Source organism: Azolla caroliniana, unplaced genomic scaffold (assembly GCF_043228905.1).
Source record: "Azolla caroliniana isolate FFs.n. ecotype wild unplaced genomic scaffold, voAzoCaro1.0.p SCAF_9, whole genome shotgun sequence".
Classification (NCBI taxonomy): Eukaryota; Viridiplantae; Streptophyta; class Polypodiopsida; order Salviniales; family Salviniaceae; genus Azolla; species Azolla caroliniana.
Window position 1 is genome coordinate 3,880,858 of NW_028230444.1, and position 17,264 is coordinate 3,898,121.

Below are 17,264 nucleotides of genomic sequence, written 5' to 3' on the forward strand. Positions count from 1 at the left end.
AACTTCACCGACATTCGCGATCAGATGCGGAGTGTCGTCTCTAGTTGCGACTACTCCTGATTGCGTCGGTTTCTCAAGGTATGAGAACCACTCCTTGTGGCGCGTCATGTGGTTTGACGCGCCGGAGTCGACATACCACACCTCGTTTGATTTTGGGGCGGACTGTTTCATTGAGTTTGCTTCGTGTCTCGTCACGAAGACTGACCCTTTTTCGGCTTTTTCGGATCCTTCGACGTAGTGCAATCGCTGCCAATTTCCTTTGTCGATATGTCCGAAACCAGACCTCTCCGACTCGGCGCGCTTCTTCCAGCACTCGATCTCCCTGTGGCCTTTCTTGCCACAATACCAACATTCCGTGGTGGATTTCCCTTTCTGGTTCTCGTCGCCTCGACTCCCCCTGTTTCCGGAGGGTCTGGAATTGTTGTCGGCATCACTCTGGTGCGTTCTTCCTTGATCCCGTCGGCCGCCTCCATTGCGTACCGACTCGCCTCGTCCGCCACGACCATGGGCCCTTTCTCCCTCCGTGTACAACATCTTGTTGTTGGTGTGCCTGCTCGTCGATGCACCCGCGTGGTTCTCCTCTACCAGGAGCATTGACTATAAGTCGAAAAAGGACGGCATATTCTCCCGGGTACATACTGCACTTCGGAACGCCCCGAACTTTGACGCCAAACCCTCGAGACAGACATGGACCATCTCGCTTTCCTCGATGTTCACATCGATGGAAGCTAAGGAGTCGCATATGTCCTTAATCCTCGAGGTATAGTTAGCCACCGACAAATCGCGTTGTTGTAGGTTGCTCAACTCCTATCGAAGTTGAAGCTTCCTAGTTGTGGTGCTCGTGGCGAAAATCTTCTTTAGATTTTCCCATGCACCCTTCGGCGTTTTTGCATCCCGAACGTAGCTTAGCAGTTGTTCACCCACACAAGACGCGAAGCAGTATAGCACTCTGCTCGCCGATTGTTCCCACGTCGGGAAGTCTTTGTGTGTCGAATTGGGTGTTGTGTCATTTGCTCCATCGACATAGCTCTAGTATCCATGTCCGAGCAGATACTAGTGCATCTTGTAGGACCAAGATGCATAGTTGGTTCTGTCGAGCTTCTCCGTTGGAAGTGAGCTAGCCATTCCTCTGTCCATCGTTTTCCTTGTTCTTCTTCGTTGGTTTTTCCTTCAAGCAAAGTCAGCTTTAGAGGTTCTCAACCCTCGCGCTCTGATACCATGAAAAGAATGGCGTGCGGAAGCAATATAGGAAAACCGAACAACAGAAAACACAGGTTTAATGGAAAGCTTAGGTCTTCATAGTACGCACGAGAGAGACAGAGAGAGAGTAACACAAGAACTTAAATTCAAGAAACAATACTCAATTTGTACATAGGATGTGCTCAGTGAGCACTTCTATACAAGCCCTGACAGTGGGCTGACACAAGTACTGATAGTACTTGACTGCTCATAAATGAGCCTCGACACTTACTCCCAAAACTATTCCTTCCGAGGAATATCTTTCTAACGGCCTTCTGGTCTACGCACCGATACGGCCATTCTACGCACCGGTCTGCGTACCGGTTTTATGCACCCAGTCTACGCACTAGTTACGCATCGTATTACGCACAAATGTTGAGCTTGTCTCTCAACAGGAGGTAATAAATTTCATAAAATCTATTGAGAATCAAGCTCAACATAACACAACGTGTGAATACACCTCTTGAGAATCTATGATTACTCAAAGGTCAAGAGTCACACCACTACTCTCTACACATTAACTATGTGACGCATAACTAATGAGTTACATATTCCCCATGACAATGAGTCTTCACATTCCCCAAGAGAGAGAGTGGTTGTTGTAGTTAGTTAATGAAGAGAGAGGGTGACTATATATAAAGCACCCTCTCACACTTCATACTAAGTCAGTTGTGACTCCTTGTAATGCTACAATTTTGTATCTCTATTCTACTTGTGAAATATAAACCTTCTTCTTGAGTATTTTATTTCTCTTATTTAACTATCTTGAGTTATCTTTTCCTCTCACACATATACGCACATAATGCACATCTATTCCGTTGCACAAGAATCACCATCGATTATTTACAAAATCAAAGGTTTATTTAATCAAGAACTATCATCTCAATATGTGGGTAGATTTGACATTTTATTGATACAAGAGCATCATTTATCACAGAATAGGATGGATAAAATTCGTAAATTCTTGAATGGAAGGTGGTTTTATGATTGGATTCCGACTTTTAGGCCATCTAGAACGCAATGGGGGCTTGCTATTGCATGTTGTGAAAAATGGGCTTCTTTGATTGTAGACAAAGGTTTTTATTGGACGGTCGTGTCCAATTATAGTTTTAAAGCTATTAGAGAGAAAAGTTGGTTTCTTGAATGATTTTGCGCCAAATTCAACGATGGGAAGGGCACAATTTTGGTGCCAATAGTGGAATTTAATATTGGATAATTGGTGCATTGTTGGGGACTTTAATATGCTTGAAGACCCTTCTGATCCTATGGGTGGGAGCACAGTTACAATCTCATATGTTGAATTGGCTAAGTGGGAAAATTTATGCTTTAAATTTAGCTTGCAAGTCTTATGGTTTATACAATCTTTTGCAAGGGTAGAGTCATTGCAATTTTCTTGGTCGAATAGGCAGGTAGCGGATGTCAACCTCTCTAGGATAGACAGGTTTCACGTGGATCAATTTTTTTGGGATTTAGGTGGATCTCTAGGGATAGTGCCGGGTACAAACTTTTCGGATCATGCCCCAATAAAGCTACACTTTGAAATTGTGATTCGTTGTATTTCATGATCAAATTATTTTTTGATGTAGTTACTCCAAGACTACGTAAGTTTCAAATGGGTGCATTAAAGAGGGATGGTGTTCCTCTCTCAACAGATTCGGATGAAATGCGAGAGTTAGCATCTCGATATTATGAATAGTTGTTGATTGTTGATGAGGTGAGTCAAAATGTATTGGCAATGAAGGTTATAGTTTTAGGTACAACAAAGCCCTGTGTTACAGATCAACTAGTTCAAACTCTTTTATGCCCTTTTTCTTCTTCCGAGGTTTTGCAAGCATTAAAATCTTTGGGTTCCGAGGTCAGCTCTGGAGAGGATGGACTAATAAGAGATGTTTTCTTATAGTATTGGGACATTATAGCTTATGGTTTAACTAGGGCTTTTCAGATAATTTTTTATTATGGAGCTATGCCAGAGGAATGGAAAGAGGGCCTGTTTTGTCTTATCCCTAAAGGGGATGGAGCTTCAGAGGACATTGGGGCATGGCGGCCGATCACATTACTCAATACAGTTTACAAAATTTATGCTAAGGTATTGGCAATGCGTTTGCAACCTTTATTGCCTGATATTATTCATACTTCTCATATAGGTTTCATGCAAGATAGGAGTATATTTGATAATATTTTTTTGTTCTGGGACTTGTCCGCCTCAGCTATGGCCAAGAAAGAGGACTCAGTAATTTTATTGTTAGATTTTAAAAAGACCTATGATAGAGTGAATTGGGGCTTTTTAGAAGAGGCGATGAGAAGATTACGGTTTCCAAAAGCTTGGACTATTGTGGTGGCAACTTTGTATAGATTAGCTTATAGTTCTATCTTAGTGGCAGGAGGTAGAGGATAAAGATTTCAAATGTCGCGATCAGTTCGCCAAGGGTGTCCGTTAACCCCTTTCTTATTTCTTATTGTTACGGAGGTATTCTTTGCATATTTAAATTTAGTCGGTGTTGGGATCCAAGGGCTGATCACACTGATCTCTAATAAGAGGATTTTAGATGTAGAGTTTGCATATGATATTGCACTATACATACGCGTTGAAGAAGGTAATTTGTGTAAAGCACAGGTTGCATTTGAAACATTTTGTGTTGCCTCTGGTGCAAAAATTAATTGGTGTAAATCGGTGGGTTTTTGGGTGTCTACAAGGTTGTTGCCATCATGGAAACCATTTGAGTCCTTTCGTTGGATTCAAGAAGGAGTTTCAGTTCATTACTTAGGTTGTCAGGTTTGTATAAATATGCATAAGGAGTAATTGTTAGCTCCTTTAATGTTATCCCTTAAGAAAAAATTGTTGATTTGGGACACTACGAACTTGTCTTCAGCAGACAAAGTAATGATAGCTAATCAGATTCTCCTTTCATCTATCTAGTATATTGCATCTACATGTTTGTTCTCTACATCATGTTTGTTGCAAATTCAACGACTGGTTCTGAAACTTTATTTGGATAGGAAGAAGTAATAATGATGCTTGTGCGAAGGTAGCTTGGTTGACTCTTACGACACAATTTTCTGATGGTGGTTTAGGGTTGGTAGACCCAGACAATCAATGTAAGGCTCTTCTGGCAAAATTTGTTGTTAGGGCTATGTTGCATAATCGAGGTATATGGTCGGTCTGAGGTGCTTTTAAACCGATCGGTTGATATTAAATTGTCTACTGGTGGTTTTTGGAAACCATCTCTAAGATGGGCATTCTTGTCAATTTTTAAGAAGAGACAAATACATGGTCTGAAAGACGGTTTTATGGTTGGCATTTGTAAAGCGTGGGCTGTTGTTAAGTTTTTTTATTCATAGATGCCCATCTTCGAATGAAGAACTGTTGCAACAACCTTTGATTTGGAATTTTATTTTTTATGATGAGTGGGGTGTATTGCGTGGAAGTAGACCGCGATTACAATGGGTTGAGTTGGATAATGGTATAGCTGCCACGATAGCCTCTTAGGGAAATTATGTTTGCCATCTTAATAATTCTCAGCTTCATGCTACCATGTGTAGGGTTTTTAGAGCTATGTTTGATGCAATTCAGTTATCTTTAGGGAATTTTCTCTCTAATTGGTCACCCTCTTTTGTGCATGTTTGGTTTGGATATTTTACTCCGGTTGGTGTTATGATATGAGTAAAAGGAACAACCTCTCAAGGAGACTATTACTATTTTGATGTATCTAAGGAAGAAAGATTATGGCAAACTGATGTGGAATTGTCAATTTGGAAAACGACATTGCAACATTCTGTGAGAGTGATTGGTAAATCTAGTAAAAGGTGAATTTTAGATCCTTCTCCTTCTGATAGTATGTTATTTTGTCAACTATGGGTATTTTAAAAAAAGTCATTGGATTTGCATTGGGATCCATCATATTATCTTTGGAAACATACAAATCCTTCGTCTCATACTAAATTTGTTCAGTTTTTTCAATATATTGTGAAGTTGGGACAAAAGTTGCTCTTAAGTAGAAAATTGCATCCGCTATCTGCTATGAAAGTGTGGTTGGCGAATGGGGCCTCTTTAATGGATGCATCTAAATATTTGAAGTGGTTATGAAGTATTCAGATTCCCAAGAAGATTGTACTTTTTCGTTCGTTATTGATCCATTATGCACTACCGATTCGGGCTTGGTTACGACAACTAAATAGTAAGTCGTGTGGATTTGGTTTTGGATGTATGACGGATCAATTAAGCATATATTGTGGTCTTGTCCTGAAATTATTCAAGTATGGAAGAAAGTGTTAAGGTTGTTAATATTAATACATGCTAATTGTGTAATCACTTGGGGTGCAGTTATGTGGGGCATTCTAGAGGGACAACTGTTGTAATATGAAAAGGAGGATATAGTGGAAGCCTTTCACATAGTTCCTCCTCATATACAAATGGTTCAACCTTTTCTTAGTGATAGTTTGCAATTTAAGGATGATATTATTTGGAAAACAAATTCATCTATTCTTATGTGGGTAATGTGGAAGGCGTGATACGATGTACACCAGTTTTTTACAACGTCACTCGTGATGTTTCCATTATAATTGCTTAATTTTGGTTGTTACTTATTCATAAATTATGTGGTCAGTATGAATTTTTTACAGGCAATGTTGATGTTATTTTCAAGAAGCAAATGCATCTTAAAAGGTTATGGGATTCAATGCTCATTTTTAGGGAAGATGGAGATCATATAATATGGATGTATATTGTTCTTGTCATTTTGGGAAACAACGTCTACGAACTTTGTTTATGGACTCTGTTGCTACAGATGTTGGTGGTATAGGTTACACTGCATGCTCAGTTGCAATTTGGGAGAAGTAGACCATAGAAATCTTGGAGATATGGTGTAAAAAATATGTGTAGTTCTTGTTTATACACATCAAATCAGTTATGATGTGAGCACAATGGAGTTGGTTGGTATACACCTTTATCCAACACAACTTTTGTATTTCTTATGATTTTATAATACCAAGGCGTATCTCTTTAGGGAAAAAAAAAAAAACATAACATGAAGATCAATGGGCTATGCAAAAGCTAGATGATCAAGATCTTGAATCGCTCACTATATATTCTTAGATCAATGATGCAACGTTGCATTTAGATATTTCTTTCATGCATGAATTTGCACCATTTGTTCCATGTCTTGTTTTTGAAACCTTATGCTTATAATACTATTCTATATCATGTGGTCCTACCACTGTCTCCTATTCAATTGTTGATGAATCAAAGTTCAACACCGAAGTAGTTTTGAAATTTAAAGGCATGCATAACAAATTATACTACCTCATCAATTGGTTAGGTTGTATGCTTAGTGACCAAACTTTGAATCTCGTCAAGAACTCGATAAAGCACTAGATATTGTCATAGAATTTCATAATTGATATCCTCATAAACCAAAATCCAAATTGTGCCTTTGTGACCATTCAAACTCACCATTGAATGAAGGAGATTGTAATAGTTATGTGGGAACATCAATTGCCAAACATGCATCAAAACTAGATGACAAGCATACATAACGATAGGAGTACTATATTTACGGAATATCTCAATGTCATCAAACTGTCTAGGTTCAATGTCAATCTTCGGCATAACCATGTAGCTCTTGTTCTTATTATATATTATAAATTTAAATTTATTCATTCTCCTTTTCTCAATCTAGCATTTCCTCCCTCAAGAACAAACAAGGGACCTAAGTGTCTTCTCTATTTCCCCATATGCACCTAAGTTTTCATTATGTCTCTAAATGCTTTTGATCAACACTCCTCTCAAGCTATTATATGGTATCATGCTCTCTTTTTATCAATTATATGTGCTTTCTATGGCAGATTTGTCCCCTTTCTCTCTCCTTGGGAAGTTGACCGAGGATGTCAAGGCAATAACAAAAAATCAGGGGCATTCAGGGAAATAAAAAAATCAAGGGTAGCTTGGAATAAAGCATAATAAAGAAGTATGAACAAGAAGTGTTTGGTTTTTATTATATTGCGCAATTTATGATCTTTGATTAAAGGTAATTTTTATGGATTTCATACTATCTATGATTTCTCTAATTGCTCTCTAAATCCCTAATGCCTTAAAATTACTAATTGATTGATTTCGATATGTTTTATAAGCATACTCAAACTTGGGCCACTTTGAAATTCAATTCTTATACACTCGAATCAAATTAGCATAAGTGACTACTTACATATTGGAATATTTGGCTTCATAGGAGTTCAAGTTAATGAACTTTCCTCGATAATTATATTCTTTCATCAAGCACACCATCATCTTTAAAGTGAGTGTGCAGAATCATTGGAGTTTGCTTTCCATTTTATCATGTACTCTTAAAACTATTTCACTATATATATTGTCACATGGTGTTCATTAAAAGAAAGTGATGTCATCAAGTACAATAAGAAGCACGAGATACTTGAGAACTGGGGAAAAAAGCTTACATTGGGACAATACAATTGAGTTTTTGCAAGTAGACAAACACATCGTCGAAGTAAGTTTATCACAATCTCTAATTTTACCATTGATATATTTATTATTGTAACTTGTGCCTTTCAAACCTATAAATCGCAAAGTGCAACAAATACACTTTGTAATGACACTTGATAGTTTTTGAAACAATACAACTAGGTTTACTTGTTCATCACAAACCTCCCGAGAAAACAAATGGGTCCTTCATACTTCAAAATGAAATGAATTGTGTGAATAATTTAATTTCAATATTTGTATACTTTTGTTGGATCAAGCATGTTGAGCAAGTTGATTCCTAAATTATCGAATTGACTTGTTTTCTCATTTTATATTGTATTGGTATTCTACGTATCACACTTGTTTTCATAGAGATATTGTGCATCTTTATTAGAATTGAGTGGTACCAAACGCAAAGAGTTTTGAAAAAGAAGTATAGAATACATCCATAAGTAAGCATGTTTGCTACTTTAATAAAAAACAACATATCATTTGCATTAATAAAGTTCGACTTATATTGCAATACGCATGGCCCCTTGTGATATTTATGACACGAACATCATAATGATGTGCCACCTACATTGTAACATTGAAGAAAAACTCTTAACTCTTAATCACAACATTAATTGTCTTGGCAAGATGACAAATAATCATGCTCAATGCATGAAAATGGTGGAATTATAGTGTTGTTTTCAAAGTAGGACTTAAAAAATATATTCAGCATTAAATCCATCAAGCTTACAAATGTATATGTATTTGAACAATTGTTCTTACACCTCTTAAATTCAACTGACGAAGAAGATAGATATAATGTTTGTTGGGGGATTTGGAGAACTCCACAATATTGAAACATTCATTTTAGAACATTGTTGTGATGTCGAGTGTATAGATTTCAAGTTTATGATAAGTCAAGGGTTGGTCGAAGACATAATCAAACCATGAGGGAAATATTAAGCTTAAGATTAATATTAAGCGACAATGTCCACTCTATTCCTCTTAATGACAAATCTCAAGAGGTGTTGGAATTGGTCAGCCCAATAACCCTTTGGATTCTATGGAAACAACGATGTAGGCGAGTCTTCTCCAACCAAACCACCCATCCAACAAGGTTACTGCAAGAGATATTGAGTGAAATTGTAGCCACTCTGAAGAGCCAATATGATGGCCTTAAGGGCGGCTCCGAGGGAGTTGAAAGACAGCGCATAACCTTCATCCAACAATGGTCGTCCTCTCCCTTTCTTGAGTCAGTGGGCATCCACATAAGATGGAACTATCACGTCCCTTTAGGGATTTGTACATAATCGTCTCATTTGTAAAATTTTATAACTAATGGAAGGAGTTTTGTTTTTTGGAAAAAAAGAATAAGATAAATAATTAAAGATAGAGAGCGTGAGGGACCACTGAAAACAATTAACCACTTCAAACCATAAGGTCAATGGTTTGAACTTCAAACCTTTGAAGGGAATATCCGAGCTATATTTGCAAAGTGATGACAATGAAGTGGATGAGTGCTTATAAACCTTTTGTTAGCATCGAGCACCCTTGTTAAGACGAGGATAGGTGTATGCAAAAAGGAAAGCAATGTTACATGTTAAAAGAGGCACCACCATTTGTTATTGGCTGAGGAGTCGTAAAGTGCTATAAAATGAGCAATAAAATTCATTGTTGAGGTGGCAAATTTTGGATTTGAGGCAAAAGCTTTGCCAAACTTCTTATTGACAGAGCAAAGCGAATCATGAGGGTGCATAAGAAGTACACGACAACAAGGGCCAACATGGTCATCGATCATAGACTCTACGAAACTTCAAGAATCACTTTGAAACAATTTCTCGTGGACTTTCCATCTTGTTTATTTCATACACCCTATGGATCATGCTTGATATTTGTAAAACTAAGTGTTTTCATGAGTCGAGAGCCAACAAACATGATTTTGATGTATTAGAGAATTTATTTATTTTGAAAATGTATTAACACCGGGTAATTTGAAACAGGTAATATGTTGCAATTTAAGAATTGTCCGTCCAAAAAAGACACAAAGTAGGTCATTTCACACAAAGGACAATTGTATGCATAAAGGTTTTTGGAAATTGAATCAAAATATATTGATTTATACCATGTCCAAAAATTTAGGGCTTTCAAAAAAATGCCTAATAATCGACGCGTGAAATTTACAAGAGAACATACAAAAATTGCAAAATGACTAACACCTATATTTATACATGTTTGTGAGTCGCCATATTGATGTAACATAAAATATTTACATTTCATATATGAGAACCATCACTTCTTAGAGATACGCCTTCCCATTCAAACCCTCTCGATGAACTAGAAGAGCTTTGTGAGGTCTCATCCTCATCATCACTACAACCAATGCATTATCTTCATCCAATTGCAATCCAACGTCACCGTGATTATGAGACGTACTCCTTGTTCGTCTCTGTGTTGCATCAGTAGACACATCTGGGATCTTCTCTTTTATTATCTTGATTGTAGTCTATCTTAGATGGCCTGTTTTGGTCAAGGAGAAGTCATACACGAGTATGTTGACATTATCAAGTGTGAGAGTAGACGTGTTGGGTAGATTCTTTCTTCTCCGCTTTCTGCTTGTGCCTCTAACATCCTTAACCATCTCTAAAGAGTACTTCCCAGTAAATGTATATTTGGAAGAGGTATGATACCAATGAACCACAATGGATTGAACTTGATTGCCTTCATCATCCTTAATAATTTCAATGATTTTAGCAATCCAAAAGCGATGACCCAACTTATCACCCCCAGCTAATGTTGTAACCAACATACCAACTTGTAGCTCATGTAGATTGCCTTGTCATCTTGCCTCTACAACATGCGATAATCTTGGTCCCACGTAAACATCTCTTTGTCATGGACGAACTAGATTATTCAATTCAAGATTATCTAGTGGTTGTAAACGAGTCGTGCTCGCCATTGATAGGTCACCAATATTCCATTTGAATTGATTTTGTAGTGGCCAGTAACCCGCAAAGTGGTTATCTAATATCATATGTTGATGATTAAAGAAGTTATCCCACCATTCCACATCCTGATTGTCGAATACGAGTGTATAATGGCCGTATTCACATTGTCCCTTTGGACAACCCAAGTTTGGGCTATTTCTATAAATAGCATAAAGGGTAGTTGCCCTACGATAGTCGCTATATAAAGTGACTTTGTAACCTTTAGTGAAGGTTGGTTGTCATTTGTAACTGTTGCTATTAAGAAATAAAATGTTTCTTTGTGCCTCTCTCTCTCTCTCTCTCTCTCTCTGTATCTTATTCATTCTCATACACAGGTCCTTCAACATCACAAATGTTGTTTGTTCTTCCGCACTGACGACCTTGTCCCCAACATTTGGTATCAGAGCGTTGGAGGTTCTTCAACCCGCTTCCGGCCGTCATAGTACACAACACAACACTCTGTTTCTGTTTTTCTTGAAGAACAGAGAAGAGAGAAGACAAACAAGAAGTCTGCATCTAACTGTGTTAAATCACTAATTGGAGTAAGCTAGCCGACTGTACTTTGTTCTTGTGATTGTAACCACTTGAGGTGAGCTCCTTGTGCAACACCCGACCCAATCGTGCTTCATTTGGTTAAACAATATCTGAATAGGTCACCGAACGCTATTCACCCGCTTGTTGTAACCACCCGCTGCAGATTGGTCTCCAGGCAACAACCAAATTCGTGCTTCATTTGGTTGATCGACATTCGGGAGGATCAGTTGGATCCGTCCCTCTCATCGTTGCAGTCATCCGAAGCAGAATCGGCCTAAACAATCGGTTTCTTGTGATCAGAAGCTAACCGGAGTCACTCCAAGAAGGTTCAGCAAACAAGTATCCGAAACCAAACTGACTCGCGTTCAAGACCGACTAGAACGATATCGGGTGAGCTGACCGGCTGCACCCAACTAAGGTTCCTACTCAACTCCAAACAGAGTCTTACTAACCGAAACCGAATCAGATGGCATCAACATCCGGCTCATCGGAGATGAGTCTAAGGAGGTTTGACGGTTCCAACTTCAACTTCTAGAAAAAACAAATGCAGGACTATCTCATAGTCAAGGGTCAGATAGACCCGATTGAGAATGAAAATCCTCCAGAAGCATACAATTCAAACGAGTGGCTAAAGCTAGACAGAATCGTCCGTGCCACGATTCAGATGCACTTGTTGGAGTCAATGTACTTCACAGTGCAATCATGCTCGACAACTTTTGAACTTTGGAAAACACTGTCGGAAACTTATGAAAAGAAAGTCGCCGCAACGAAGATGTATCTGATCCGGTGCCTCTACAACTTGCGGATGAAAGAATCCAATTCAGTTCAGGCACACGTCAACGAGTACGAAAGCCTAAGCTCCCAAATATCGTCTCAAGGGACAACAATAGAGGATGAACTCAGAGCAATGATACTCATGAGTACTCTCCCCTCTTCTTGGGAAACTTTCGTCACAACCGTGTGCAATGCTTCAACAACTGCCATTAAGTACTCCGAAATCACGAGCGCAATCCTGACTGAAGCAGCTCGGAGAAAATCTTTCACCAAAGACTCGGCAAATGAAGCTTACGTAGTACAAGGTTCGACCGACCGATCGAACAACTGGGGAAGAAGTTCTTCCCGAACGCTGAACAATCAGTGAAGCCGGAGCAAGTCTCGGGACAACCGAATCTACAACTACTGCAAGAAACTAGGACACATCAAAGCTGACTATCAGGCACTCAAAGCAAAAACCGACAAAGCTCAGAGAGCGGATCAAAAGAGTAGCTGGCATGAGGAGGTCAACTACGTCGGCTCTTCAGCCGAAATTTTGACAACCGACCCGAACATACTGTCCATAGAGAACCCTATCGAATTCGAAGTTCTACTTATGACTAAGGAATCGAGCACATGGCTCCTGGACTCGGGCGCATCGTATCATGTGACACCTCACCTCACCGATCGCAGTTTCGGCAATACTCGAACCGGCACTCCGACTCAATTTGAGTCGGGAACTCGCAACACTGTACCATAATCGGAATCGGCACCGCAGAGCTCAACCTTCCAAGTGGCTCTACACTCGTACTACACAACGTCCGACACGTTCCTGAGCTTTCAAGACCCTTGATCTCAATCGGACAACTTGACGAAGTCGGCATCCGTGCCGGGTTCTCATTAGGATGGTGGACACTCCACAAAGGGAACCTCCTGCTTACTCGAGGACCAAAGGTACACTCTTTGTACCCTTTATATGTCACACTCAAAGAGGGTGACTTATTTTTGGTTGATATCCCCGTGTCATCATTATGGCACGGATGACTTGGACACCTTAGCAAGGCCGGCATAACGCACCTATCCAGAGCCGGTTACATCCCCAAGCTCTCCTTCTTGGATCACCGATTCTGCGAGCATTGCCAATACGACAAACAGGTAGCCGCATCACACTCGACATCGGCACCAAGAGAATCGAGTCCCCTCGATTTGGTCCACTCAGACGTCTGTGGCCCGATGCCACATCAGTCTCTTGGCAATGCTTCGTACTTCGTCAGTTTTATTGACGACTCGACTCGGAAGGTGTGGGCTTACCCCATTAGAACCAAAGGTTGGGTGTTCTCGATCTTCTCCGAATGGCTTGCAATGGTTGAAAACCAAACCGGTCAGAAATTAAAATGTCTCTGAACCGATAATGGAGGAGAATTCAAGTTTGATGAATTCGTCAAATTTTGCCGGGAACGCGACATTCGACGTGAATATACGACACCCTATAGTCCGGATCAAAACAGAATTGCTGAATGCATGAATCGGACGATTCAAGAACGCATAGTATCCATGGTCCAACACTCCGGATTGTCGAATGGCTTATGGGCGGAGGCTCTACTTACGGCAGTACACATAATAAATATGTCGCCAAATAGACCTCTAGGACTTAAAATACCTTACTAAGGAAACATGGACCGGCAGTAAGCCGAATTATGACAAGCTAAGGATCTTCGACTTCAAGGCATATGCCCTCATACCGAAAGACGACTGCCGGAAACTCGCACCAAGATCAAGGAAATGCATTTTCCTTGGATATGGACCCGATGGCGAGATTGGATACCGACTCTAGGACCCCGAGCACAGAAACATCGTCCGAAGTTCGGACGTCGTGTTCAATGAGTCGGCTATGCATAAAATGGCCGAAAGGCCTATTGAAGTCTAAAGGGTAATATTTTCCAAAGTGCCAACCCTTCATGAAGGCCCAACCCACAACACGAGATCGGTTTCACGGGTAACCGACACCTCTCGTCCTGAATCCACCGATTCAGCACAGCCGAAGGGCTCGACTTCCAACCATCCGACACCTATACCTGGTGCGACCAGTCTAGTCATACCTTGAAGATCCGAGAGACTGTTGCAACCTCTGGAAAGGTACTCTCCCGGAATTTTCTTTACTGATGTCGACGAACCGACGTCTTACGAAGAAGCATCGGCATCTAGCGATGGAGTCGGAAATGCACTCCATTCGCGCAAACAAGACTTAGGACTTGGTCGAATTACAGAAGAATCAACGTGCTCTTCTGTGTAAGTGGGTTTATTGACTAAAAGAGACGTCTGACTCGACCAACCCAAAGTACAAGGCCACATTAATTGCGAAGGGATTTCAACAAGAATATGGTGTCGACTTCGACGAAATCTTTTCACCAGTGGTGAAAATGACAACCCTTCGTTTCATGCTCGGCTTCGTGGCCGCTGACAACCTGGAGCTGATTCAGCTAGATGTAAAAACGACATTCCTCCACGGTGACCTATAGGAGGAAATCTATATGGAGCAGCCGAAAGGCTTTGTGGCATCCGACTAGGAACATCTAGTCTGCCGACTCAGGAAGAGTTTATACAGCCTGAAACAAGCACCTTGATAGTGGTACAAGAAGTTCGACGACTTCATCCAGTCGGTCGGCTTCTCCAAGAGCGATGAGGACCATTGTCTCTTCACCAAAATAGCTCAAGACGGGTCTCCCGTCTTCCTCATCATTTACGTGGACGACATGCTACTCTTAGGCCGACATGCCGGAGAGATCACCGAACTCGTTTGGAAATTGCGGTTGAAGTTTGCCATGAAGGACCTCGGTTCGGCAAGACACATACTTGGTATGAAGATTAGTCGACATCGCGATAAACGACAACTTTTCTTGTCTCAAACCGACTACATTGAACGTGTCTTGGAACGCTTCAACATGCACTCGGCCAAGTCTGCCTCGACCCCGCTCCCCATTAACCTTCGGCTATCTCAACGAGACTGCTCGACATCCGGTCCGGAGGGGGAAGATATGAAGTCGGTACCGTATGCACCGGTAGTCGGCTCCCTTATGTACGCGATGGTCGTGACACGGCCTGATATTTCTCACGTTGTAGGAGTCGTCAACAGATTCATGCACAACCAAGGCCGATCGCACTAGAACGCAGTCAAGCATGTGTTAAGATATCTAGCTGGCACAAAAGACCACGACATTCTTTTTGGCCCGAACTCAACCTTAGGCGTAGTCGGTTACACCGACTCGGACTTCGCCGGCTGCGTGGACAGTCGGAAATCAACAACCGGATATTGTTTCAAATTCGGCAATGGAGCAATCTCGTGGAAGTCGAAACTTCAGGAGTGCACAACCACCTCAACGACCGAAGTGGAATATGTAGCTACGTCCGATGCAACAAAGAGAAGCTTTATGGCTCGTTCGGCTGGCACACATGTTTCGACAAGTCGACCTCGACTCAGCTCCAGTTGTCTACATCGATAGTCAGGGTGTTGTTGCTTTGTCAAAAAATCCGGTTCACCACAACGCCTCCAAGCATTTCAACATTCGATATCACTTTGTTCGGGACTGCGTCATTTCAAGGAAAATCGGTCTCAAGAAGATATCCACAACCGATAATGTTGCAGATGGAATGACCAAGTGTCTTTCGGCGGATAGCTTCTAGTCCCTTCGGCACCAAATGGGCGTAACGAAAAATCAGTCCGGTTAAAAAGTCGAACACAAAACACAGGATGGTTTCGGACAACCGACATCGGTTCTTTGAGGATTGGCTTCAGCTTTTCCGACCTGACCAGTTCGGTCTTTTGACTTCAGATCTTGCCGACTCAAACAAAACCGATCTGTCCGATAAACCTTGTATATACCTGTAATTTAAGATAACCCATGTATATGCCCATTACGGGGGAGTGTCGAATACAAGTGTATAATGGCCGTATTCACACTGTCCCTTTGGACAACCCAAGTTTGGGCTATTTCTGTAAATAGCATAAAGGGCAGATGCCCTAGGATAGTCACTATATAAAGTGACATTGTAACCTTTAGTGAAGGTTGATTGTCATTTGTAACTGTTGCTATTAAGAAATAAAACGTTTCTTTGTGCCTCTCTCTCTCTCTCTCTCTCTCTCTCTCTCTCTCTCTCTCTGTATCTTGTTCATTCTCATACACAGGTCCTTCAACATCACAGATGTTGTTTGTTCTTCCGCACTGACGACCTTGTCCCCAACACTGATCACCAACGTACTTTTTGGTTCGCTCAATATTTTTGTGTTTTTCCTTAAGGCACCGCATCTAATCTATCTTTTGCGCTTCAATTGAACTACTAGTAACCAATCTTATGTGGTCGTCATAGGGCATTTGTTCTGCACCATAGATTATTGCATCTGAGAAATGCAATAAGAGCCTACATCCGTCTTGTGGCTCCCATTGCAAACTAGACGAGTATTGTTTGGCATACAACATCATCTGGTTGTGACCGACCACACTTTTTTGGATGAGGAAGACGTGGTTAAATTTTATATTATTAAGCTTAGCAAGAACCCTACATCGAGTCCCATCACCATCAACACAAAAAGCCTTTAAAATCATAAACTTCCACGAGAGAGGAAAATGAAGTGCCTCCCCCCACGAATGAGGGAAAAGAAACTGATACAATTACACACCAATATACCCTTAGACATACATATACACATAGACATCGCACATGCATGCATGTTTATATACACACACATCTAGACTTTCACCTACACATCAACATATGTATATGTACTACCACACAAACACATTCATTCATTGGACCATCTCAATTCATTACTTTATGATAGCACCCACGATCACGTACGTCACCAACCATCGTTGTTTGTGTTGCTTCGTGATGTTGATACCATTATCCAATACTAATATACTCTTCTCCGTGACTCATCCATGCTATTGCCTCTACTGGTTTACCTTTATCATGCAATGCTCTCTTGATTGCCACCACCTAATCAACCCATATTTAGTATCTTCTTAGCTCAACTACACATGTTGCCCTTGAATTGTTCTCTCATATAATTATTTCATGTCAAATGCTAACATTCTTTGTGTTCTTATTTTGTTGTCATCCTACTTGAAAATTTCAAGCCATATCTTACAAGTAAAATAGTCACTGCTTCACATGCATCCATTATTTCCTTGTCATTTTTCTTGTATCTTAACCGGTCCTTCATCATCAATGTACTTAATAATATGTGACTTCTTGGAAAACTTTCCAAGGGATTGATCTTGGTCATCATT